Source organism: Oncorhynchus mykiss, chromosome 20 (genome assembly GCF_013265735.2).
Source record: "Oncorhynchus mykiss isolate Arlee chromosome 20, USDA_OmykA_1.1, whole genome shotgun sequence".
NCBI lineage: Eukaryota > Metazoa > Chordata > Actinopteri > Salmoniformes > Salmonidae > Oncorhynchus > Oncorhynchus mykiss.
The window spans coordinates 4509698-4534473 of record NC_048584.1 but is presented as its reverse complement, the minus strand read 5'-3'; the positions used below and the strand labels follow the sequence as shown (position 1 = coordinate 4534473).

The window sequence follows — 24776 nt, the reverse complement described above, 5'->3', positions numbered from 1 at the left end:
AATTGGTGGTGTCTTTTATGAATCTCCCAGTTTACGTAGAAGATGGTGTGATACTGAGCAAGCTGAGTAGCTGGGGAGTGACGGCTGTCTCGGAGATAAGGAGGAGAGTTTGGCCAGGAACGGAGGTGGTTGACGGGACACGTTTCTGCAAGGTCAAGTTCACAGAAAAAGTGACATTACCTTATTCTACAAGAATTGAGACGTTGGAGGGAGCAGAATATTTCAGGGTCATTCATGACAAACAGGTCAGAGTGTGCCGTATGTGTATCCAACCCGGGCACATAGTAAAAGACTGCCCGGAATTTAAGTGTTTTAAGTGTGGCAATCAAGGACACTATGCGAGAGAATGTGATGGAGAGAAGGAAAGGAATTTTTTGTGGTGGATGCAGAAAGAGATTGGCGGAGTGCAATTGTGGAGAGGTTGGGGCTGAAGAGGGGAGTCAAACAATATTCGAGGAAGCAGTGGTATTGTCGCAAGAAGGAGAAGAAGATGGAGGAGAGGACATGGTGGAAGGTGGAGAGACGGAGGAAGGAAGAAGGAAGAAGGACCAGAAGATAAATGAAATTGGGAGCAGTATGGACTCAGAAATAAGAAGAGGGAGTTTTCAGGAGGAGGGGGGGAGTGGACTGGGGGGAAGCACAGGGGACTCACAGGTTTTGGGGGAAAGCATAGCACTAACAAGTAGTTTGGGGGGTGAAGAAATGGAGGGGGTTATGGAGTTGATGACAATACCAGAGACGGCGATGAGCACGGGGAGCACAACGACTATACCAGAAGTGGAGATGAATACGGGGAGCACAACGGAGGTGGATGCCAAGAGTGGGAGTTGGCTGGATTACATGGACTTGGAGGAGATATCGGACACGGATGATGGGCAAATGATGGAAAGAACGAGGGAAGGATACAGGAAGAGGAAAGCGGTGGGAAGAGGGGGAGAGAAAGGGTGGAAGAAGAAAGAAACTGGATAACAGGTAGAGGATAATGAAATTATTTTTTATTATTTTATTATTTATTAGAATGGTCAATATAATGTCAATAAATGCAAATGGTTTGAGAACAATGGGAAAATTTAATAGAATAGTCCAAATGAAGAATTCAGATATTTTATGTATTCAAGAAACACACTGGGATAATGTTTGTGTTTTAGAAGTAAAAAAAATATGGAGGGATTTTATTTATGTAAACAATGGCAGAGGGAATTCAAGTGGGGTTGCAATTTTATTAAGGAAGGATGTAGTAGAAAATGTGAAGAAGATATACAATGATAATAATGGGAGGATTTTAATTTTGGATTTTGAATATATGAATAGGGTTTTTAGGATTATAAATATTTATGCGCCGAATAATGAGATAGATTTTAGTTGGGGATTTTAATGTTAAAATGAATAGATTAGATATGTCAATGGGAGCTATTTTTAGAAGTGACGTATCGAGAGGGGTTTTAAGGAAGATTATGTGTGAAAACAGTCTGATTGATATATGGAGAGACGAGAACCCGAATAAGAGAGGTTTTTCTAGAAGGCAGGTGGTTTTAGGGGAGTTGAAACAGACACGGATAGATCTGGTTTTAGTAAATGAAGGGTTAAGGAATTTTATGAAGGATATTAATTATATTTTTACAACTTTTAGTGATCATGCTGGGTTAACATTTTCGGTGGGGTTAGATAAGGAAAGGAAAGGGGGAGGAATATGGTGCATGAATGCAGGGTATCTAGGTGATGAAGAATATGGAATACAGCTTAAATCTTTGATAGAACATGAAATGGAGGATAAGCAAAAAGGGAATGATAAGTGCCAGTGGTGGGAAAATGTAAAGAAAAAAATTAAAGGTTTTAGTATTAGATATGCAAGGAAGAAGAGGAGTAGGATGACAAGAGAATAACATTTTTTAAGAGAAAAATTGAATGAAGAAATGAGGAAATGTGATATAGATCCTATTTATAATATTGAAAGGTTTTTAGATTTAAAGGCACAATTGAGCAAATGTGAAATAGATAAGTGTAAGGGGGCATCTATTAGAAGTAGGGCAAAGTATGTGTTGGAAGGGGAGAAATGTACGTCTTTTTTTCTTGGTTTAGAGAAAACTAAACAGACGAAATCATATATTAGTGAGATAGAAAATGTAAAGGGTGAAGTGGTAAATGATTATGTTGAGATATCAGAAACCGTACAGAATTTTTATAAGGATTTATTTAAGAAAGGGGAGGTGGATGAGGGGAGTGTAAAGGAGATTTTAGGTAGTGTGGATGTGCAAATTGGTGTTGAGGATAAGCAAAGATGTGATAGGAAGATAACAGTGGATGAAGTGAAAGATGCAATTAAGGGTTTACAAATAAATAAAAGTCCTGGAGTAGATGGACTAATTGCAGAGTTTTATAAAATGTATGAAAGTTTTTTAGCACCGATTTTAATGGAAGTGTATCAATATATGGAAGATAATAATACTGTTTCAGACTCCATGGTGACAGGGCTGATATCGATTTTATATAAAAATAAGGGGAGCAAATTAAAATTGGAGAATTATAGGCCAATTAGTTTATTAAACTCAGATTATAAGATTTTAGCTAAGATATTGGCAAATAGAATGAAGATGGTTTTAAATGATATTATAGCACCTACACAAAATTATAGTGTGCCTGGAAGAGACATAGCTGATACTATTATTACACTTAGAGATGTGATAAATAAAATGAATAGCGATAAGAGAGGGGGAATTGTTTTAAGTATAGATTTTAATAAGGCTTTTGACAGGGTGGAACATGATTTTATGTTTAGGGTACTGGAAAAATATGGGTTTGGAAACAGAATAATAGGATGGATAAAATTATTATATAGAAAGGCAAAAAGTAGAGTAAAATGTAATGGGGTTTTAACAGATTCTTTTATTCTTGAGAGATCGGTGAGACAGGGGTGCCCTTTATCAGCATTATTGTATGTTTTATCGGTAGAACCCTTAGCGGCATACCTTAAAAAATATAATTTTATAAATTGTGTAGAGACTCCGCAAGGAGGTTTTAGTTTAATTCATCAATATGCAGACGATACCACAATAACAGTTAGAGATGAGGGAAGTGTTAAAAGGGTGATGGAGTGTTTTAAAGTATATGAGCAAGCCTCAGGAGCAAAAGTGAATATGGAGAAGTCAGTAATAATGTATGTTGGGAAGATTAATGAGGGGATTTTTCCTTTTAAAATGGTAAATGATTATTTTAAGGTGTTAGGTGTGTTTTTAGGGGTGAAGGAACAGGAAGCTAGGGATCTGACATGGAGTGGTGTAATAAATAAAGTTAGAAAGGTGGTAAATATGTGGAGGAGGAGGTCTTTGAAATTAAAAGGGAAAGTAATTGTTGTAAATTCCTTGCTGATGTCAATTTTTATTCATGTCATGAATGTTTTAGATGTACCAGAATGGGTTTTATCGGAAATAAATAAGATTTTAGTTGATTTTTTATGGGATGGGAAAGGTGCGAAAATGTATTTTAAAACTTTGATTGCAGGTTATGAGGAGGGGGGTTTGAAGTTGGTGGATTTAAATGTGAGGAAAAAAGCAATTAGAGTCAAAATGGTACGTAAATATTTATATGGTGAATTAGATTATGGATGGAAAATATTTTTTAAGGAGTATTTGCAGGAGGTTGGGAGGATGGGGGACAATGGTTTATTGATGTGTATGAAAAAGGAAATGTTAGATAATATACCTTTGTTTTATGGAGAAGTGTTTGAGGCTTGGGGGGAGTTTTTACCAAATATTTATTATGAGTGTACCATTTTAGACAATATTTTAAATCAGCCAATTTTTTGAAATCCCAAGATGTTGTTTTGTAAATATTTTATGAGGGCTGGGATGAGACAGATTGGGGACATTTTATATGAGGTCATTCCGGGGTTCCTTCCATGTCAGGCAATATTTGATAATGTGAATGAAGAAAATGATGAAATAAGTAGAACTACTGTGGAGAACATGTATAAGAGAATATTAGGATGTCTTCCTGGGGAGTGGGGTGTGTTAATAAATAAAGAGGTGGCTACAAGAGCTAAGGGTTTACCGGTTTTATATTATGAAAGTAATGGGAAGAAGTATGATTTGTCAGGTTTGAAAGTTAAAAAGGTTTATGAAAAATGTATTTTAAGAGAGATAAAAACTCCTGCTTCGGAAAAAGTGTGGTCTAGGGTGTTTGCAAATATAGATGTGAAATCAATATGGAAGAATGTAAATGTAAAATATAATTCTATAGAATGTGAAGACAATGATTTTAAATTGAAACATAATAGGATATTTACGAACGTGGTTTTACATAAAATAAATAGAGATGTTAAAAGAGAATGTGATATTTGTGGTACGGGGGTGGAAAATTTTATGCACCTTTTTGTTGAATGTAGTAGATTAGAAGAGTTTCATAAGTTTTTAAAGGGGATTTTAGTACAACATTGGGGAGAAGAGATTGTTGCTGGGGTTGAGTGGAGGAGGTTGTTTCTTTTTGGTTTAACTGGGAAAAGCAAAGTTTTTAATTTTAATTTGATGAATTTTGTTCTTAGTCATGCCAGATACGCTGTAAGACTAAGAAGGAATTTGGGACATTATGAGGGGAAAATTGTGAGTGTGGAGGTTTTATTTAGAAGTATTTTAGAGAAAGATATAGAAGTAATATATAAATATGTTGGATGTAATTTTGAAAAATTGTTTGTGTGGGGGAGCACTTTTATTGAAATTGAGTCGAATGGAAAACTTGGTTTTAATTATTAATTGGTTTTAGTGGATGATTGGGGTTTTAATAGGTTTTCTTTTCTTTTCTTTTTTGATTTTGTAAAAGGATGAATTGTTCGTCCTTTTTTATAATTGATTGAATGTTGTGAATATTATGTGTTTTTTTGCATAATAAAAGATAAAAAAAAAAAAGTACGCCTGATCTCGTCCGATCTCGGAAGCTAAGCAGGGTCGGGCCTGGTTAGTACTTGGATGGGAGACTGCCTGAGAATACCAGGTGCTGTAAGCTTTTTGTCACTGCCTTGTGGAATTTCAACTCTTTGTCCGTTTTTTCCCACAAGGCTGAAATATGTGCCCTCGCTTTGAAATAAGTAAGCAAGGTTAGTTTGTATTTCATCCAACAATCTGTGCTACAAATTATGGCTACAGTATATGCAATTTCTTCCACTTTCTTGGAGTTTTCTTGGATCCTGTGTACCGACAGCATGCTAAGCAAACATAATACCAATTGATCAAATGCCCCAGCTGTTTGGAATTGCCACAAGGAGCAACCAAGAGTGTCCAGTCTTGTCAGGCTATGATGTTGGTGGACTTGTTAGTTTGCGCTCCAGCACTTCCAGAGGCTCGGTGTATCTCAAAAATTGCATGCAATAGCTAGTGGCAGGTTAGCTCAGTTTGTTAGAATGTGGTGCTAATAAGACCAAGTTCGTGGGTTCGATCCCTGTACTGGCTATGATGTACATTTTGAGTGTCAAAATTGTGAGTCACATGCATGTGAATTGTCAAGGGTGCCACAGAATTAAAATTAGTGAAATGCCGAAATAGCTCAGTTGGGAGAGCGTTAGACTGAAGATCTAAAGGTCCCTGGTTCGATCCCTGGTTTCGGCATTTGTATTTGTTCTATCTTCATGCTCTGGCTTCAAGGAAACTATCCACAGCTTTGTTTGTGGGCCTCAATGGTGTGTGCTACGCTGCTCCTCTGAAAGAAAGTGATTTCTTGCTTTTTCATCTGACATTTTGACATCAGTGTTACAGGAAAGTTGCTTGTCATTGTTACATGACAGTAGGTTGTCGTAAGACAAGGCTGCATGAAGTGTGAACTGGAGCTTTCTTGGATCCACAACAAAAATTGTTTTTGGGGATTGCGGGAATCGATCCCACTAACTATAGCATGCTAAGCAAACACAATACCAATTGATCAAATTCCCCAGCTGTTTGGAATTGCCACAAGGAGCAACCAAGAGTGTCCAGTCTTGTCAGGCTATGCTGTTGGTGGACTTGTTAGTTTGTGCTCCAGCACTTGCAGAGGCTCGGTGCATCTCAACAATTGTGCTCTGTAGCCAGCGGCCGGTTAGCTCAGTTGGTTAGAGTGTGTGATACGCTGCTCCTCTGAAAGTAAGTAATGTCTTTCTTTTTCATCTGACATTGTGACATCAGTGTTACATGAGAGTTTCTTGTCATTGTTACATGACAGTTTCTTGTCATTGTTTACATGACAGTAGGTTGTCGTAAGACAAGGCTGCATGAAGTGTGAACTGGAGTTTTCTTGGATCCATGAAAGAATTTGCTTTTGGAGAATGCAGGCATCGATCCCACTACCTCACGCATGCAAAGCATTTGAGCTAATTCCCCAGCCGTTTGGAATTTCCGCAAGAAGCAACCTAGGGGGTCCAGTCTCGTCAGGCTATGCTGTTGGTGGACTTGTTTGTTTACGTGCCAGCACTTGCAGAGGCTCGGTGCATTGCCACAATTGAGCAAAATAGCAAATGGCTGGTTAGCTCAGTTGGTTAGAGTGTGGTGCTAATAACGCGAAGGTCATGGGTTCGATCCCCGTACTGGCTATGATGTACATTTTGAGTGTCAAAATTGTGAGTCACATGCATGTGAATTGTCAAGGGTGCCACAGAATTAAAATTAGTGAATTGCCGAAATAGCTCAGTTGGGAGAGCGTTAGACTGAAGATCTAAAGGTCCCTGTTTCGGCATTTGTATTTGTTCTTTCTTCATGCTCTGGCTTCAAGGAAACTATCCACAGCTTTGTTTGTGGGCCTCAATGGTGTGTGCTACGCTGCTCCTCTGAAAGTAAGTAATTTCTTGCTTTTTCATCTGACATTTTGACATCAGTGTTACAGGAAAGTTTCTTGTCATTGTTTACATGACAGTAGGTTGTCGTAAGACAAGGCTGCATGAAGTGTGAACTGTAGTTTTCTTGGATCCATTAAAGAATTTGCTTTTGGAGAATGCAGGCATCGATCTCACTACCTCACGCATGCAAAGCATTTGAGCTAATTCCCCAGCCGTTTGGAATTTCCGCAAGAAGCAACCTAGAAGGTCCAGTCTTGTCAGGCTATGCTGTTGGTGGACTTGTTTGTTTACGTGCCAGCACTTGCAGAGGCTCGGTGCATTTCAACAATTGAGCAAAATAGCAAATGGCCAGTTTGCTGAGTTGGTTAGAGTGTGGTGCTAATAACGCCAAGGTCATGGGTTCGATATTGGCTATGATGTACATTTTGAGTGTCAAAATTGTGAGTCACATGCATGTGAATTGTCAAGGGTGCCACAGAATTAAAATTAGTGAATTGCCGAAATAGCTCAGTTGGGAGAGCGTTAGACTGAAGATCTAAAGGTCCCTGTTTCGGCATTTGTATTTGTTCTATCTTCATGCTCTGGCTTCAAGGAAACTATCCACAGCTTTGTTTGTGGGCCCTAATGGTGTGTGCTACGCTGCTCCTCTGAAAGTAAGTGATTTCTTGCTTTTTCATCTGACATTTTGACATCAGTGTTACAGGAAAGTTGCTTGTCATTGTTACATGACAGTAGGTTGTCGTAAGACAAGGCTGCATGAAGTGTGAACTGGAGCTTTCTTGGATCCACAACAAAAATTGTTTTTGGGGATTGCGGGAATCGATCCCACTAACTATAGCATGCTAAGCAAACACAATACCAATTGATCAAATTCCCCAGCTGTTTGGAATTGCCACAAGGAGCAACCAAGAGTGTCCAGTCTTGTCAGGCTATGCTGTTGGTGGACTTGTTAGTTTGTGCTCCAGCACTTACAGAGGCTCGGTGCATCTCAACAATTGTGCTCTGTAGCCAGCGGCCGGTTAGCTCAGTTGGTTAGAGTGTGTGATACGCTGCTCCTCTGAAAGTAAGTAATGTCTTTCTTTTTCATCTGACATTGTGACATCAGTGTTACATGAGAGTTTCTTGTCATTGTTACATGACAGTTTCTTGTCATTGTTTACATGACAGTAGGTTGTCGTAAGACAAGGCTGCATGAAGTGTGAACTGGAGTTTTCTTGGATCCATGAAAGAATTTGCTTTTGGAGAATGCAGGCATCGATCCCACTAACTCACGCATGCAAAGCATTTGAGCTAATTCCCCAGCCGTTTGGAATTTCCGCAAGAAGCAACCTAGAGGGTCCAGTCTCGTCAGGCTATGATGTTGGTGGACTTGTTTGTATACGTGCCAGCACTTGCAGAGGCTCGGTGCATTGCCACAATTGAGCAAAATGGCAAATGGCTGGTTAGCTCAGTTGGTTAGAGTGTGGTGCTAATAACGCCAAGTTCATGGGTTTGATCCCCGTACTGGCTATGATGTACATTTTGAGTGTCAAAATTGTGAGTCACATGCATGTGAATTGTCAAGGGTGCCACAGAATTAAAATTAGTGAATTTCCGAAATAGCTCATTTGGGAGAGCGTTAGACTGAAGATCTAAAGGTCCCTGGTTCGATCCCGGGTTTCGGCATTTGTATTTGTTCTTTCTTCATGCTCTGGCTTCAAGGAAACTATCCACAGCTTTGTTTGTGGGCCTCAATGGTGTGTGCTACTCTGCTCCTCTGAAAGTAAGTAATTTCTTGCTTTTTCATCTGACATTTTGACATCAGTGTTACAGGAAAGTTTCTTGTCATTGTTTACATGACAGTAGGTTGTCGTAAGACAAGGCTGCATGAAGTGTGAACTGGAGTTTTCTTGGATCCATGAAAGAATTTGCTTTTGGAGAATGCAGGCATCGATCCCACTACCTCACGCATGCAAAGCATTTGAGCTAATTCCCCAGCCGTTTGGAATTTCCGCAAGAAGCAACCTAGAGGGTCCAGTCTTGTCAGAGTATGCTGTTGGTGGACTTGTTTGTTTACGTGCCAGCACTTGCAGAGGCTCGGTGCATTTCAACAATTGAGCAAAATAGCAAATGGCCAGGTAGCTCAGTTGGTTAGAGTGTGGTGCTAATAACGCCAAGGTCATGGGTTCGATCCCCGTACTGGCTATGATGTACATTTTGAGTGTCAAAATTGTGAGTCACATGCATGTGAATTGTCAAGGGTGCCACAGAATTAAAATTAGTGAAATGCCGAAATAGCTCAGTTGGGAGAGCGTTAGACTGAAGATCTAAAGGTCCCTGGTTCGATCCCTGGTTTCTGCATTTGTATTTGTTCTATCTTCATGCTCTGGCTTCAAGGAAACTATCCACAGCTTTGTTTGTGGGCCTCAATGGTGTGTGCTACGCTGCTCCTCTGAAAGTAAGTAATTTCTTGCTTTTTCATCTGACATTTTGACATCAGTGTTACAGGAAAGTTGCTTGTCATTGTTACATGACAGTAGGTTGTCGTAAGACAAGGCTGCATGAAGTGTGAACTGGAGCTTTCTTGGATCCACAACAAAAATTGTTTTTGGGGATTGCGGGAATCGATCCCACTAACTATAGCATGCTAAGCAAAAACAATACCAATTGATCAAATTCCCCAGCTGTTTGGAATTGCCACAAGGAGCAACCAAGAGTGTCCAGTCTTGTCAGGCTATGCTGTTGGTGGACTTGTTAGTTTGTGCTCCAGCACTTACAGAGGCTCGGTGCATCTCAACAATTGTGCTCTGTAGCCAGCGGCCGGTTAGCTCAGTTGGTTAGAGTGTGTGATACGCTGCTCCTCTGAAAGTAAGTAATGTCTTTCTTTTTCATCTGACATTGTGACATCAGTGTTACATGAGAGTTTCTTGTCATTGTTACATGACAGTTTCTTGTCATTGTTTACATGACAGTAGGTTGTCGTAAGACAAGGCTGCATGAAGTGTGAACTGGAGTTTTCTTGGATCCATGAAAGAATTTGCTTTTGGAGAATGCAGGCATCGATCCCACTACCTCACGCATGCAAAGCATTTGAGCTAATTCCCCAGACGTTTGGAATTTCCGCAAGAAGCAACCTAGAGGGTCCAGTCTCGTCAGGCTATGCTGTTGGTGGACTTGTTTGTTTACGTGCCAGCACTTGCAGAGGCTCGGTGCATTGCCACAATTGAGCAAAATGGCAAATGGCTGGTTAGCTCAGTTGGTTAGAGTGTGGTGCTAATAACGCCAAGGTCATGGGTTCGATCCCCGTACTGGCTATGATGTACATTTTGAGTGTCAAAATCGTGAGTCACATGCATGTGAATTGTCAAGGGTGCCACAGAATTAAAATTAGTGAATTGCCGAAATAGCTCAGTTGGGAGAGCGTTAGACTGAAGATTTAAAAGTCCCTGGTTCGATCCCGGGTTTCGGCATTTGTATTTGTTCTTTCTTCATGCTCTGGCTTCAAGGAAACTATCCACAGCTTTGTTTGTGGGCCTCAATGGTGTGTGCTACTCTGCTCCTCTGAAAGTAAGTAATTTCTTGCTTTTTCATCTGACATTTTGACATCAGTGTTACAGGAAAGTTTCCTGTCATTGTTTACATGACAGTAGTAAGACAAGGCTGCATGAAGTGTGAACTGGAGTTTTCTTGGATCCATGAAAGAATTTGCTTTTGGAGAATGCAGGCATCGATCCCACTACCTCACGCATGCAAAGCATTTGAGCTAATTCCCCAGCCGTTTGGAATTTCCGCAAGAAGCAACCTAGAGGGTCCAGTCTTGTCAGGCTATGCTGTTGGTGGACTTGTTTGTTTACGTGCCAGCACTTGCAGAGGCTCGGTGCATTTCAACAATTGAGCAAAGTAGCAGATGGCTGGTTAGCTCAGTTGGTTAGAGTGTGGTGCTAATAATGCCAAGGTCATGGGTTCGATCCCCGTACTGGCTATGATGTACATTTTGAGTGTCAAAATTGTGAGTCACATGCATGTGAATTGTCAAGGGTGCCACAGAATTAAAATTAGTGAAATGCCGAAATAGCTCAGTTCAGAGCGTTAGACTGAAGATCTAAAGGTCCCTGGTTCGATCCCTGGTTTCGGCATTTGTATTTGTTCTATCTTCATGCTCTGGCTTCAAGGAAACTATCCACAGCTTTGTTTGTGGGCCTCAATGGTGTGTGCTACTCTGCTCCTCTGAAAGTAAGTCATTTCTTGCTTTTTCATCTGACATTTTGACATCAGTGTTACAGGAAAGTTGCTTGTCATTGTTACATGACAGTAGGTTGTCGTAAGACAAGGCTGCATGAAGTGTGAACTGGAGCTTTCTTGGATCCACAACAAAAAATGTTTTTGGGGATTGCGGGAATCGATCCCACTAACTATAGCATGCTAAGCAAACACAATACCAATTGATCAAATTCCCCAGCTGTTTGGAATTGCCACAAGGAGCAACCAAGAGTGTCCAGTCTTGTCAGGCTATGCTGTTGGTGGACTTGTTAGTTTGTGCTCCAGCACTTGCAGAGGCTCGGTGCATCTCAACAATTGTGCTCTGTAGCCAGCGGCCGGTTAGCTCAGTTGGTTAGAGTGTGTGATACGCTGCTCCTCTGAAAGTAAGTCATGTCTTTCTTTTTCATCTGACATTGTGACATCAGTGTTACATGAGAGTTTCTTGTCATTGTTACATGACAGTTTCTTGTCATTGTTTACATGACAGTAGGTTGTCGTAAGACAAGGCTGCATGAAGTGTGAACTGGAGTTTTCTTGGATCCATGAAAGAATTTGCTTTTGGAGAATGCAGGCATCGATCCCACTACCTCACGCATGCAAAGCATTTGAGCTAATTCCCCAGCCGTTTGGAATTTCCGCAAGAAGCAACCTAGAGGGTCCAGTCTCGTCAGGCTATGCTGTTGGTGGACTTGTTTGTTTACGTGCCAGCACTTGCAGAGGCTCGGTGCATTGCCACAATTGAGCAAAATAGCAAATGGCTGGTTAGCTCAGTTGGTTAGAGTGTGGTGCTAATAATGCCAAGGTCATGGGTTCGATCCCCGTACTGGCTATGATGTACATTTTGAGTGTCAAAATTGTGAGTCACATGCATGTGAATTGTCAAGGGTGCCACAGAATTAAAATTAGTGAAATGCCGAAATAGCTCAGTTCAGAGCGTTAGACTGAAGATCTAAAGGTCCCTGGTTCGATCCCTGGTTTCGGCATTTGTATTTGTTCTATCTTCATGCTCTGGCTTCAAGGAAACTATCCACAGCTTTGTTTGTGGGCCTCAATGGTGTGTGCTACTCTGCTCCTCTGAAAGTAAGTCATTTCTTGCTTTTTCATCTGACATTTTGACATCAGTGTTACAGGAAAGTTGCTTGTCATTGTTACATGACAGTAGGTTGTCGTAAGACAAGGCTGCATGAAGTGTGAACTGGAGCTTTCTTGGATCCACAACAAAAAATGTTTTTGGGGATTGCGGGAATCGATCCCACTAACTATAGCATGCTAAGCAAACACAATACCAATTGATCAAATTCCCCAGCTGTTTGGAATTGCCACAAGGAGCAACCAAGAGTGTCCAGTCTTGTCAGGCTATGCTGTTGGTGGACTTGTTAGTTTGTGCTCCAGCACTTGCAGAGGCTCGGTGCATCTCAACAATTGTGCTCTGTAGCCAGCGGCCGGTTAGCTCAGTTGGTTAGAGTGTGTGATACGCTGCTCCTCTGAAAGTAAGTCATGTCTTTCTTTTTCATCTGACATTGTGACATCAGTGTTACATGAGAGTTTCTTGTCATTGTTACATGACAGTTTCTTGTCATTGTTTACATGACAGTAGGTTGTCGTAAGACAAGGCTGCATGAAGTGTGAACTGGAGTTTTCTTGGATCCATGAAAGAATTTGCTTTTGGAGAATGCAGGCATCGATCCCACTACCTCACGCATGCAAAGCATTTGAGCTAATTCCCCAGCCGTTTGGAATTTCCGCAAGAAGCAACCTAGAGGGTCCAGTCTCGTCAGGCTATGCTGTTGGTGGACTTGTTTGTTTACGTGCCAGCACTTGCAGAGGCTCGGTGCATTGCCACAATTGAGCAAAATGGCAAATGGCAGGTTAGCTCAGTTGGTTAGAGTGTGGTGCTAATAACGCCAAGGTCATGGGTTCGATCCCCGTACTGGCTATGATGTACATTTTGAGTGTCAAAATTGTGAGTCACATGCATGTGAATTGTCAAGGGTGCCACAGAATTAAAATTAGTGAATTGCCGAAATATCTCAGTTGGGAGAGCGTTAGACTAAAGATCTAAAGGTCCCTGGTTAGATCCCGGGTTTCGGCATTTGTATTTGTTCTTTCTTCATGCTCTGGCTTCAAGGAAACTATCCACAGCTTTGTTTGTGGGCCTCAATGGTGTGTGCTACTCTGCTCCTCTGAAAGTAAGTAATTTCTTGCTTTTTCATCTGACATTTTGACATCAGTGTTACAGGAAAGTTTCTTGTCATTGTTTACATGACAGTAGGTTGTCGTAAGACAAGGCTGCATGAAGTGTGAACTGGAGTTTTCTTGGATCCATGAAAGAATTTGCTTTTGGAGAATGCAGGCATCGATCCCACTACCTCACGCATGCAAAGCATTTGAGCTAATTCCCCAGCCGTTTGGAATTTCCGCAAGAAGCAACCTAGAGGGTCCAGTCTTGTCAGGCTATGCTGTTGGTGGACTTGTTTGTTTACGTGCCAGCACTTGCAGAGGCTCGGTGCATTTCAACAATTGAGCAAAATAGCAAATGGCAGGTTAGCTCAGTTGGTTAGAGTGTGGTGCTAATAACGCCAAGGTCATGGGTTCGATCCCCGTACTGGCTATGATGTACATTTTGAGTGTCAAAATTGTGAGTCACATGCATGTGAATTGTCAAGGGTGCCACAGAATTAAAATTAGTGAAATGCCGAAATAGCTCAGTTGGGAGAGCGTTAGACTGAAGATCTAAAAGTCCCTGGTTCGATCCCTGGTTTCGGCATTTGTATTTGTTCTATCTTCATGCTCTGGCTTCAAGGAAACTATCCACAGCTTTGTTTGTGGGCCTCAATGGTGTGTGCTACGCTGCTCCTCTGAAAGTAAGTGATTTCTTGCTTTTTCATCTGACATTTTGACATCAGTGTTACAGGAAAGTTGCTTGTCATTGTTACATGACAGTAGGTTGTCGTAAGACAAGGCTGCATGAAGTGTGAACTGGAGCTTTCTTGGATCCACAACAAAAATTGTTTTTGGGGATTGCGGGAATCGATCCCACTAACTATAGCATGCTAAGCAAACACAATACCAATTGATCAAATTCCCCAGCTGTTTGGAATTGCCACAAGGAGCAACCAAGAGTGTCCAGTCTTGTCAGGCTATGCTGTTGGTGGACTTGTTAGTTTGTGCTCCAGCACTTGCAGAGGCTCGGTGCATCTCAACAATTGTGCTCTGTAGCCAGCGGCCGGTTAGCTCAGTTGGTTAGAGTGTGTGATACGCTGCTCCTCTGAAAGTAAGTAATGTCTTTCTTTTTCATCTGACATTGTGACATCAGTGTTACATGAGAGTTTCTTGTCATTGTTACATGACAGTTTCTTGTCATTGTTTACATGACAGTAGGTTGTCGTAAGACAAGGCTGCATGAAGTGTGAACTGGAGTTTTCTTGGATCCATGAAAGAATTTGCTTTTGGAGAATGCAGGCATCGATCCCACTACCTCACGCATGCAAAGCATTTGAGCTAATTCCCCAGCTGTTTGGAATTTCTGCAAGAAGCAACCTAGAGGGTCCAGTCTTGTCAGGCTATGCTGTTGGTGGACTTGTTTGTTTACGTGCCAGCACTTGCAGAGGCTCGGTGCATTTCAACAATTGAGCAAAATAGCAAATGGCCGGTTAGCTCAGTTGGTTAGAGTGTGGTGCTAATAACGCCAAGGTCATGGGTTCGATCCCCGTACTGGCTATGATGTACATTTTGAGTGTCAAAATTGTGAGTCACATGCATGTGAATTGTCAAGGGTGCCACAGAATTAAAATGAGTGAATTGCCGAAATAGCTCAGTTGGGAGAGCATTAGACTGAAGATCTAAAGGTCCCTGGTTCGATCCCGGGTTTCGGCATTTGTATTTGTTCTTTCTTCATGCTCTGGCTTCAAGGAAACTATCCACAGCTTTGTTTGTGGGCCTCAATGGTGTGTGCTACTCTGCTCCTCTGAAAGTAAGTAATTTCTTGCTTTTTCATCTGACATTTTGACATCAGTGTTACAGGAAAGTTTCTTGTCATTGTTTACATGACAGTAGGTTGTCGTAAGACAAGGCTGCATGAAGTGTGAACTGGAGTTTTCTTGGATCCATGAAAGAATTTGCTTTTGGAGAATGCAGGCATCGATCCCACTACCTCACGCATGCAAAGCATTTGATCTAATTCCCCAGCCGTTTGGAATTTCCGCAAGAAGCAACCTAGAGGGTCCAGTCTTGTCAGGCTATGCTGTTGGTGGACTTGTTTGTTTACGTGCCAGCACTTGCAGAGGCTCGGTGCATTTCAACAATTGAGCAAAACAGCAAATGGCCGGTTAGCTCAGTTGGTTAGAGTGTGGTGCTAATAACGCCAAGGTCATGGGTTCGATCCCCGTACTGGCTATGATGTACAGTTTGAGTGTCAAAATTGTGAGTCACATGCATGTGAATTGTACTACTACCTCACGCATGCAAAGCATTTGAGCTAATTCCCCAGCCGTTTGGAATTTCCGCAAGAAGCAACCTAGAGGGTCCAGTCTCGTCAGGCTATGCTGTTGGTGGACTTGTTTGTTTACGTGCCAGCACTTGCAGAGGCTCGGTGCATTGCCACAATTGAGCAAAATAGCAAATGGCCGGTTAGCTCAGTTGGTTAGAGTGTGGTGCTAATAACGCCAAGGTCATGGGTTCGATCCCCGTACTGGCTATGATGTACATTTTGAGTGTCAAAATTGTGAGTCACATGCATGTGAATTGTCAAGGGTGCCACAGAATTAAAATTAGTGAATTGCCGAAATAGCTCAGTTGGGAGAGCGTTAGACTGAAGATCTAAAGGTCCCTGGTTCGATCCCGGGTTTCGGGATCAGCACTTGCAGAGGCTCGGTGCATCTCAACAATTGTGCTCTGTAGCCAGCGGCCGGTTAGCTCAGTTGGTTAGAGTGTGTGATACGCTGCTCCTCTGAAAGTAAGTAATGTCTTTCTTTTTCATCTGACATTGTGACATCAGTGTTACATGAGAGTTTCTTGTCATTGTTACATGACAGTTTCTTGTCATTGTTTACATGACAGTAGGTTGTCGTAAGACAAGGCTGCATGAAGTGTGAACTGGAGTTTTCTTGGATCCATGAAAGAATTTTCTTTTGGAGAATGCAGGCATCGATCCCACTACCTCACGCATGCAAAGCATTTGAGCTAATTCCCCAGACGTTTGGAATTTCCGCAAGAAGCAACCTAGAGGGTCCAGTCTTGTCAGGCTATGCTGTTGGTGGACTTGTTTGTTTACGTGCCAGCACTTGCAGAGGCTCGGTGCATTTCAACAATTGAGCAAAATAGCAAATGGCCGGTTAGCTCAGTTGGTTAGAGTGTGGTGCTAATAACGCCAAGGTCATGGGTTCGATCCCCGTACTGGCTATGATGTACATTTTCAGTGTCAAAATTGTGAGTCACATGCATGTGAATTGTCAAGGGTGCCACAGAATTAAAATTAGTGAAATGCCGAAATAGCTCAGTTCAGAGCGTTAGACTGAAGATCTAAAGGTCCCTGGTTCGATCCCTGGTTTCGGCATTTGTATTTGTTCTATCTTCATGCTCTGGCTTCAAGGAAACTATCCACAGCTTTGTTTGTGGGCCTCAATGGTGTGTGCTACTCTGCTCCTCTGAAAGTAAGTGATTTCTTGCTTTTTCATCTGACATTTTGACATCAGTGTTACAGGAAAGTTGCTTGTCATTGTTTACATGACAGTAGGTTGTCGTAAGACAAGGCTGCATGAAGTGTGAACTGGAGTTTTCTTGGATCCATGAAAGAATTTGCTTTTGGAGAATGCAGGCATCGATCCCACTACCTCACGCATGCAAAGCATTTGATCTAATTCCCCAGCCGTTTGGAATTTCCGCAAGAAGCAACCTAGAGGGTCCAGTCTTGTCAGGCTATGCTGTTGGTGGACTTGTTTGTTTACGTGCCAGCACTTGCAGAGGCTCGGTGCATTTCAACAATTGAGCAAAACAGCAAATGGCCGGTTAGCTCAGTTGGTTAGAGTGTGGTGCTAATAACGCCAAGGTCATGGGTTCGATCCCCGTACTGGCTATGATGTACAGTTTGAGTGTCAAAATTGTGAGTCACATGCATGTGAATTGTACTACTACCTCACGCATGCAAAGCATTTGAGCTAATTCCCCAGCCGTTTGGAATTTCCGCAAGAAGCAACCTAGAGGGTCCAGTCTCGTCAGGCTATGCTGTTGGTGGACTTGTTTGTTTACGTGCCAGCACTTGCAGAGGCTCGGTGCATTGCCACAATTGAGCAAAATAGCAAATGGCCGGTTAGCTCAGTTGGTTAGAGTGTGGTGCTAATAACGCCAAGGTCATGGGTTCGATCCCCGTACTGGCTATGATGTACATTTTGAGTGTCAAAATTGTGAGTCACATGCATGTGAATTGTCAAGGGTGCCACAGAATTAAAATTAGTGAATTGCCGAAATAGCTCAGTTGGGAGAGCGTTAGACTGAAGATCTAAAGGTCCCTGGTTCGATCCCGGGTTTCGGGATCAGCACTTGCAGAGGCTCGGTGCATCTCAACAATTGTGCTCTGTAGCCAGCGGCCGGTTAGCTCAGTTGGTTAGAGTGTGTGATACGCTGCTCCTCTGAAAGTAAGTAATGTCTTTCTTTTTCATCTGACATTGTGACATCAGTGTTACATGAGAGTTTCTTGTCATTGTTACATGACAGTTTCTTGTCATTGTTTACATGACAGTAGGTTGTCGTAAGACAAGGCTGCATGAAGTGTGAACTGGAGTTTTCTTGGATCCATGAAAGAATTTTCTTTTGGAGAATGCAGGCATCGATCCCACTACCTCACGCATGCAAAGCATTTGAGCTAATTCCCCAGACGTTTGGAATTTCCGCAAGAAGCAACCTAGAGGGTCCAGTCTTGTCAGGCTATGCTGTTGGTGGACTTGTTTGTTTACGTGCCAGCACTTGCAGAGGCTCGGTGCATTTCAACAATTGAGCAAAATAGCAAATGGCCGGTTAGCTCAGTTGGTTAGAGTGTGGTGCTAATAACGCCAAGGTCATGGGTTCGATCCCCGTACTGGCTATGATGTACATTTTCAGTGTCAAAATTGTGAGTCACATGCATGTGAATTGTCAAGGGTGCCACAGAATTAAAATTAGTGAAATGCCGAAATAGCTCAGTTCAGAGCGTTAGACTGAAGATCTAAAGGTCCCTGGTTCGATCCCTGGTTTCGGCATTTGTATTTGTTCTATCTTCATGCTCTGGCTTCAAGGAAACTATCCACAGCTTTGTTTGTGGGCCTCAATGGTGTGTGCTACTCTGCTCCTCTGAAAGTAAGTGATTTCTTGCTTTTTCATCTGACATTTTGACATCAGTGTTACAGGAAAGTTGCTTGTCATTGTTTACATGACAGTAGGTTGTCGTAAGACAAGGCTGCATGAAGTGTGAACTGGAGTTTTCTTGGATCCATGAAAGAATTTGCTTTTGGAGAATGCAGGCATCGATCCCACTACCTCACGCATGCAAAGCATTTGATCTAATTCCCCAGCCGTTTGGAATTTCCGCAAGAAGCAACCTAGAGGGTCCAGTCTTGTCAGGCTATGCTGTTGGTGGACTTGTTTGTTTACGTGCCAGCACTTGCAGAGGCTCGGTGCATTTCAACAATTGAGCAAAACAGCAAATGGCCGGTTAGCTCAGTTGGTTAGAGTGTGGTGCTAATAACGCCAAGGTCATGGGTTCGATCCCCGTACTGGCTATGATGTACAGTTTGAGTGTCAAAATTGTGAGTCACATGCATGTGAATTGTACTACTACCTCACGCATGCAAAGCATTTGAGCTAATTCCCCAGCCGTTTGGAATTTCCGCAAGAAGCAACCTAGAGGGTCCAGTCTCGTCAGGCTATGCTGTTGGTGGACTTGTTTGTTTACGTGCCAGCACTTGCAGAGGCTCGGTGCATTGCCACAATTGAGCAAAATAGCAAATGGCCGGTTAGCTCAGTTGGTTAGAGTGTGGTGCTAATAACGCCAAGGTCATGGGTTCGATCCCCGTACTGGCTATGATGTACATTTTGAGTGTCAAAATTGTGAGTCACATGCATGTGAATTGTCAAGGGTGCCACAGAATTAAAATTAGTGAATTGCCGAAATAGCTCAGTTGGGAGAGCGTTAGACTGAAGATCTAAAGGTCCCTGGTTCGATCCCGGGTTTCGGGATCAGCACTTGCAGAGGCTCGGTGCATCTCAACAATTGTGCTCTGTAGCCAGCGGCCGGTTAGCTCAGTTGGTTAGAGTGTGTGATACGCTGCTCCTCTGAAAGTAAGTAATGTCTTTCTTTTTCATCTGACATTGTGACATCAGTGTTACATGAGAGTTTCTTGTCATTGTTACATGACAGTTTCTTGTCATTGTTTACATGACAGTAGGTTGTCGTAAGACAAGGCTGCATGAAGTGTGAACTGGAGTTTTCTTGGATCCATGAAAGAATTTTCTTTTGGAGAATGCAGGCATCGATCCCACTACCTCACGCATGCAAAGCATTTGAGCTAATTCCCCAGACGTTTGGAATTTCCGCAAGAAGCAACCTAGAGGGTCCAGTCTTGTCAGGCTATGCTGTTGGTGGACTTGTTTGTTTACGTGCCAGCACTTGCAGAGGCTCGGTGCATTTCAACAATTGAGCAAAAGTAGCAAATGGCCGGTTAGCTCAGTTGGTTAGAGTGTGGTGCTAATAATGCCAAGGTCATGGGTTCGATCCCCGTACTGGCTATGATGTACAGTTTTGAGTGTCAAAATTGTGAGTCACATGCATGTGAATTGTCAAGGGTGCCACAGAATTAAAATTAGTGAATTGCCGAAATAGCTCAGTTGGCAGAGCGTTAGACTGAAGATCTAAAGGTCCCTGGTTCGATCCCTGGTTTCGGCATTTGTATTTGTTCTATCTTCATGCTCTGGCTTCAAGGAAACTATCCACAGCTTTGTTTGTGGGCCTCAATGGTGTGTGCTACTCTGCTCCTCTGAAAGTAAGTGCATTTCTTGCTTTTTCATCTGACATTTTGACATCAGTGTTACAGGAAAGTTGCTTGTCATTGTTACATGACAGTAGGTTGTCGTAAGACAAGGCTGCATGAAGTGTGAACTGGAGCTTTCTTGGATCCACAACAAAAATGTTTTTGGGGATTGCGGGAATCGATCCCACTAACTATAGCATGCTAAGCAAACACAATACCAATTGATCAAATTCCCCAGCTGTTTGGAATTGCCACAAGGAGCAACCAAGAGTGTCCAGTCTTGTCAGGCTATGCTGTTGGTGGACTTGTTAGTTTGTGCTCCAGCACTTGCAGAGGCTCGGTGCATCTCAACAATTGTGCTCTGTAGCCAGCGGCCGGTTAGCTCAGTTGGTTAGAGTGTGTGATACGCTGCTCCTCTGAAAGTAAGTCATGTCTTTCTTTTTCATCTGACATTGTGACATCAGTGTTACATGAGAGTTTCTTGTCATTGTTACATGACAGTTTCTTGTCATTGTTTACATGACAGTAGGTTGTCGTAAGACAAGGCTGCATGAAGTGTGAACTGGAGTTTTCTTGGATCCATGAAAGAATTTGCTTTTGGAGAATGCAGGCATCGATCCCACTACCTCACGCATGCAAAGCATTTGAGCTAATTCCCCAGCCGTTTGGAATTTCCGCAAGAAGCAACCTAGAGGGTCCAGTCTCGTCAGGCTATGCTGTTGGTGGACTTGTTTGTTTACGTGCCAGCACTTGCAGAGGCTCGGTGCATTGCCACAATTGAGCAAAATAGCAAATGGCTGGTTAGCTCAGTTGGTTAGAGTGTGGTGCTAATAATGCCAAGGTCATGGGTTCGATCCCCGTACTGGCTATGATGTACATTTTGAGTGTCAAAATTGTGAGTCACATGCATGTGAATTGTCAAGGGTGCCACAGAATTAAAATTAGTGAAATGCCGAAATAGCTCAGTTCAGAGCGTTAGACTGAAGATCTAAAGGTCCCTGGTTCGATCCCTGGTTTCGGCATTTGTATTTGTTCTATCTTCATGCTCTGGCTTCAAGGAAACTATCCACAGCTTTGTTTGTGGGCCTCAATGGTGTGTGCTACTCTGCTCCTCTGAAAGTAAGTCATTTCTTGCTTTTTCATCTGACATTTTGACATCAGTGTTACAGGAAAGTTGCTTGTCATTGTTACATGACAGTAGGTTGTCGTAAGACAAGGCTGCATGAAGTGTGAACTGGAGCTTTCTTGGATCCACAACAAAAAATGTTTTTGGGGATTGCGGGAATCGATCCCACTAACTATAGCATGCTAAGCAAACACAATACCAATTGATCAAATTCCCCAGCTGTTTGGAATTGCCACAAGGAGCAACCAAGAGTGTCCAGTCTTGTCAGGCTATGCTGTTGGTGGACTTGTTAGTTTGTGCTCCAGCACTTGCAGAGGCTCGGTGCATCTCAACAATTGTGCTCTGTAGCCAGCGGCCGGTTAGCTCAGTTGGTTAGAGTGTGTGATACGCTGCTCCTCTGAAAGTAAGTCATGTCTTTCTTTTTCATCTGACATTGTGACATCAGTGTTACATGAGAGTTTCTTGTCATTGTTACATGACAGTTTCTTGTCATTGTTTACATGACAGTAGGTTGTCGTAAGACAAGGCTGCATGAAGTGTGAACTGGAGTTTTCTTGGATCCATGAAAGAATTTGCTTTTGGAGAATGCAGGCATCGATCCCACTACCTCACGCATGCAAAGCATTTGAGCTAATTCCCCAGCCGTTTGGAATTTCCGCAAGAAGCAACCTAGAGGGTCCAGTCTCGTCAGGCTATGCTGTTGGTGGACTTGTTTGTTTACGTGCCAGCACTTGCAGAGGCTCGGTGCATTGCCACAATTGAGCAAAATGGCAAATGGCAGGTTAGCTCAGTTGGTTAGAGTGTGGTGCTAATAACGCCAAGGTCATGGGTTCGATCCCCGTACTGGCTATGATGTACATTTTGAGTGTCAAAATTGTGAGTCACATGCATGTGAATTGTCAAGGGTGCCACAGAATTAAAATTAGTGAATTGCCGAAATATCTCAGTTGGGAGAGCGTTAGACTAAAGATCTAAAGGTCCCTGGTTAGATCCCGGGTTTCGGCATTTGTATTTGTTCTTTCTTCATGCTCTGGCTTCAAGGAAACTATCCACAGCTTTGTTTGTGGGCCTCAATGGTGTGTGCTACTCTGCTCCTCTGAAAGTAAGTAATTTCTTGCTTTTTCATCTGACATTTTGACATCAGTGTTACAGGAAAGTTTCTTGTCATTGTTTACATGACAGTAGGTTGTCGTAAGACAAGGCTGCATGAAGTGTGAACTGGAGTTTTCTTGGATCCATGAAAGAATTTGCTTTTGGAGAATGCAGGCATCGATCCCACTACCTCACGCATGCAAAGCATTTGAGCTAATTCCCCAGCCGTTTGGAATTTCCGCAAGAAGCAACCTAGAGGGTCCAGTCTTGTCAGGCTATGCTGTTGGTGGACTTGTTTGTTTACGTGCCAGCACTTGCAGAGGCTCGGTGCATTTCAACAATTGAGCAAAATAGCAAATGGCAGGTTAGCTCAGTTGGTTAGAGTGTGGTGCTAATAACGCCAAGGTCATGGGTTCGATCCCCGTACTGGCTATGATGTACATTTTGAGTGTCAAAATTGTGAGTCACATGCATGTGAATTGTCAAGGGTGCCACAGAATTAAAATTAGTGAAATGCCGAAATAGCTCAGTTGGGAGAGCGTTAGACTGAAGATCTAAAAGTCCCTGGTTCGATCCCTGGTTTCGGCATTTGTATTTGTTCTATCTTCATGCTCTGGCTTCAAGGAAACTATCCACAGCTTTGTTTGTGGGCCTCAATGGTGTGTGCTACGCTGCTCCTCTGAAAGTAAGTGATTTCTTGCTTTTTCATCTGACATTTTGACATCAGTGTTACAGGAAAGTTGCTTGTCATTGTTACATGACAGTAGGTTGTCGTAAGACAAGGCTGCATGAAGTGTGAACTGGAGCTTTCTTGGATCCACAACAAAAATTGTTTTTGGGGATTGCGGGAATCGATCCCACTAACTATAGCATGCTAAGCAAACACAATACCAATTGATCAAATTCCCCAGCTGTTTGGAATTGCCACAAGGAGCAACCAAGAGTGTCCAGTCTTGTCAGGCTATGCTGTTGGTGGACTTGTTAGTTTGTGCTCCAGCACTTGCAGAGGCTCGGTGCATCTCAACAATTGTGCTCTGTAGCCAGCGGCCGGTTAGCTCAGTTGGTTAGAGTGTGTGATACGCTGCTCCTCTGAAAGTAAGTAATGTCTTTCTTTTTCATCTGACATTGTGACATCAGTGTTACATGAGAGTTTCTTGTCATTGTTACATGACAGTTTCTTGTCATTGTTTACATGACAGTAGGTTGTCGTAAGACAAGGCTGCATGAAGTGTGAACTGGAGTTTTCTTGGATCCATGAAAGAATTTGCTTTTGGAGAATGCAGGCATCGATCCCACTACCTCACGCATGCAAAGCATTTGAGCTAATTCCCCAGCTGTTTGGAATTTCTGCAAGAAGCAACCTAGAGGGTCCAGTCTTGTCAGGCTATGCTGTTGGTGGACTTGTTTGTTTACGTGCCAGCACTTGCAGAGGCTCGGTGCATTTCAACAATTGAGCAAAATAGCAAATGGCCGGTTAGCTCAGTTGGTTAGAGTGTGGTGCTAATAACGCCAAGGTCATGGGTTCGATCCCCGTACTGGCTATGATGTACATTTTGAGTGTCAAAATTGTGAGTCACATGCATGTGAATTGTCAAGGGTGCCACAGAATTAAAATGAGTGAATTGCCGAAATAGCTCAGTTGGGAGAGCATTAGACTGAAGATCTAAAGGTCCCTGGTTCGATCCCGGGTTTCGGCATTTGTATTTGTTCTTTCTTCATGCTCTGGCTTCAAGGAAACTATCCACAGCTTTGTTTGTGGGCCTCAATGGTGTGTGCTACTCTGCTCCTCTGAAAGTAAGTAATTTCTTGCTTTTTCATCTGACATTTTGACATCAGTGTTACAGGAAAGTTTCTTGTCATTGTTTACATGACAGTAGGTTGTCGTAAGACAAGGCTGCATGAAGTGTGAACTGGAGTTTTCTTGGATCCATGAAAGAATTTGCTTTTGGAGAATGCAGGCATCGATCCCACTACCTCACGCATGCAAAGCATTTGATCTAATTCCCCAGCCGTTTGGAATTTCCGCAAGAAGCAACCTAGAGGGTCCAGTCTTGTCAGGCTATGCTGTTGGTGGACTTGTTTGTTTACGTGCCAGCACTTGCAGAGGCTCGGTGCATTTCAACAATTGAGCAAAACAGCAAATGGCCGGTTAGCTCAGTTGGTTAGAGTGTGGTGCTAATAACGCCAAGGTCATGGGTTCGATCCCCGTACTGGCTATGATGTACAGTTTGAGTGTCAAAATTGTGAGTCACATGCATGTGAATTGTACTACTACCTCACGCATGCAAAGCATTTGAGCTAATTCCCCAGCCGTTTGGAATTTCCGCAAGAAGCAACCTAGAGGGTCCAGTCTCGTCAGGCTATGCTGTTGGTGGACTTGTTTGTTTACGTGCCAGCACTTGCAGAGGCTCGGTGCATTGCCACAATTGAGCAAAATAGCAAATGGCCGGTTAGCTCAGTTGGTTAGAGTGTGGTGCTAATAACGCCAAGGTCATGGGTTCGATCCCCGTACTGGCTATGATGTACATTT

The 24776-nt window shown here is 42.7% G+C and overlaps 30 non-coding genes across 30 annotated transcripts; all 30 read left to right on the top strand.

The window, feature by feature from the left end:
- Positions 1-5521: 5521 nt before the first annotated feature.
- trnaf-gaa lies at positions 5522-5594 on the top strand. Its single transcript has one exon. It is a non-coding gene; the product is annotated as a tRNA-Phe (tRNA).
- A 3307-nt stretch (positions 5595-8901) lies between these two features.
- trnai-aau lies at positions 8902-8975 on the top strand. Its single transcript has one exon. It is a non-coding gene; the product is annotated as a tRNA-Ile (tRNA).
- A 1035-nt stretch (positions 8976-10010) lies between these two features.
- Positions 10011-10084, top strand: trnai-aau. The gene has a single exon. It is a non-coding gene; the product is annotated as a tRNA-Ile (tRNA).
- An 82-nt stretch (positions 10085-10166) lies between these two features.
- trnaf-gaa lies at positions 10167-10239 on the top strand. Its single transcript has one exon. It is a non-coding gene; the product is annotated as a tRNA-Phe (tRNA).
- A 439-nt stretch (positions 10240-10678) lies between these two features.
- trnai-aau lies at positions 10679-10752 on the top strand. Its single transcript has one exon. It is a non-coding gene; the product is annotated as a tRNA-Ile (tRNA).
- Positions 10753-11785: 1033 nt separating this feature from the next.
- Positions 11786-11859, top strand: trnai-aau. Its single transcript has one exon. It is a non-coding gene; the product is annotated as a tRNA-Ile (tRNA).
- Positions 11860-13048: 1189 nt separating this feature from the next.
- Positions 13049-13121, top strand: trnaf-aaa. The gene has a single exon. It is a non-coding gene; the product is annotated as a tRNA-Phe (tRNA).
- A 602-nt stretch (positions 13122-13723) lies between these two features.
- On the top strand, positions 13724-13796 carry trnaf-gaa. Its single transcript has one exon. It is a non-coding gene; the product is annotated as a tRNA-Phe (tRNA).
- An 880-nt stretch (positions 13797-14676) lies between these two features.
- trnai-aau lies at positions 14677-14750 on the top strand. The gene has a single exon. It is a non-coding gene; the product is annotated as a tRNA-Ile (tRNA).
- An 82-nt stretch (positions 14751-14832) lies between these two features.
- Positions 14833-14905, top strand: trnaf-gaa. The gene has a single exon. It is a non-coding gene; the product is annotated as a tRNA-Phe (tRNA).
- A 446-nt stretch (positions 14906-15351) lies between these two features.
- Positions 15352-15425, top strand: trnai-aau. The gene has a single exon. It is a non-coding gene; the product is annotated as a tRNA-Ile (tRNA).
- Positions 15426-15652: 227 nt separating this feature from the next.
- trnai-aau lies at positions 15653-15726 on the top strand. Its single transcript has one exon. It is a non-coding gene; the product is annotated as a tRNA-Ile (tRNA).
- An 82-nt stretch (positions 15727-15808) lies between these two features.
- trnaf-gaa lies at positions 15809-15884 on the top strand. Its single transcript has one exon. It is a non-coding gene; the product is annotated as a tRNA-Phe (tRNA).
- Positions 15885-16356: 472 nt separating this feature from the next.
- trnai-aau lies at positions 16357-16430 on the top strand. The gene has a single exon. It is a non-coding gene; the product is annotated as a tRNA-Ile (tRNA).
- A 599-nt stretch (positions 16431-17029) lies between these two features.
- Positions 17030-17103, top strand: trnai-aau. The gene has a single exon. It is a non-coding gene; the product is annotated as a tRNA-Ile (tRNA).
- A 227-nt stretch (positions 17104-17330) lies between these two features.
- Positions 17331-17404, top strand: trnai-aau. The gene has a single exon. It is a non-coding gene; the product is annotated as a tRNA-Ile (tRNA).
- Positions 17405-17486: 82 nt separating this feature from the next.
- On the top strand, positions 17487-17562 carry trnaf-gaa. The gene has a single exon. It is a non-coding gene; the product is annotated as a tRNA-Phe (tRNA).
- A 472-nt stretch (positions 17563-18034) lies between these two features.
- trnai-aau lies at positions 18035-18108 on the top strand. The gene has a single exon. It is a non-coding gene; the product is annotated as a tRNA-Ile (tRNA).
- A 599-nt stretch (positions 18109-18707) lies between these two features.
- On the top strand, positions 18708-18781 carry trnai-aau. Its single transcript has one exon. It is a non-coding gene; the product is annotated as a tRNA-Ile (tRNA).
- A 227-nt stretch (positions 18782-19008) lies between these two features.
- On the top strand, positions 19009-19082 carry trnai-aau. The gene has a single exon. It is a non-coding gene; the product is annotated as a tRNA-Ile (tRNA).
- Positions 19083-19164: 82 nt separating this feature from the next.
- On the top strand, positions 19165-19240 carry trnaf-gaa. The gene has a single exon. It is a non-coding gene; the product is annotated as a tRNA-Phe (tRNA).
- Positions 19241-19713: 473 nt separating this feature from the next.
- Positions 19714-19787, top strand: trnai-aau. Its single transcript has one exon. It is a non-coding gene; the product is annotated as a tRNA-Ile (tRNA).
- Positions 19788-19870: 83 nt separating this feature from the next.
- Positions 19871-19943, top strand: trnaf-gaa. Its single transcript has one exon. It is a non-coding gene; the product is annotated as a tRNA-Phe (tRNA).
- Positions 19944-20823: 880 nt separating this feature from the next.
- trnai-aau lies at positions 20824-20897 on the top strand. Its single transcript has one exon. It is a non-coding gene; the product is annotated as a tRNA-Ile (tRNA).
- Positions 20898-22086: 1189 nt separating this feature from the next.
- Positions 22087-22159, top strand: trnaf-aaa. Its single transcript has one exon. It is a non-coding gene; the product is annotated as a tRNA-Phe (tRNA).
- A 602-nt stretch (positions 22160-22761) lies between these two features.
- On the top strand, positions 22762-22834 carry trnaf-gaa. Its single transcript has one exon. It is a non-coding gene; the product is annotated as a tRNA-Phe (tRNA).
- An 880-nt stretch (positions 22835-23714) lies between these two features.
- Positions 23715-23788, top strand: trnai-aau. The gene has a single exon. It is a non-coding gene; the product is annotated as a tRNA-Ile (tRNA).
- Positions 23789-23870: 82 nt separating this feature from the next.
- On the top strand, positions 23871-23943 carry trnaf-gaa. Its single transcript has one exon. It is a non-coding gene; the product is annotated as a tRNA-Phe (tRNA).
- Positions 23944-24389: 446 nt separating this feature from the next.
- On the top strand, positions 24390-24463 carry trnai-aau. Its single transcript has one exon. It is a non-coding gene; the product is annotated as a tRNA-Ile (tRNA).
- Positions 24464-24690: 227 nt separating this feature from the next.
- trnai-aau lies at positions 24691-24764 on the top strand. The gene has a single exon. It is a non-coding gene; the product is annotated as a tRNA-Ile (tRNA).
- Positions 24765-24776: the final 12 nt, after the last annotated feature.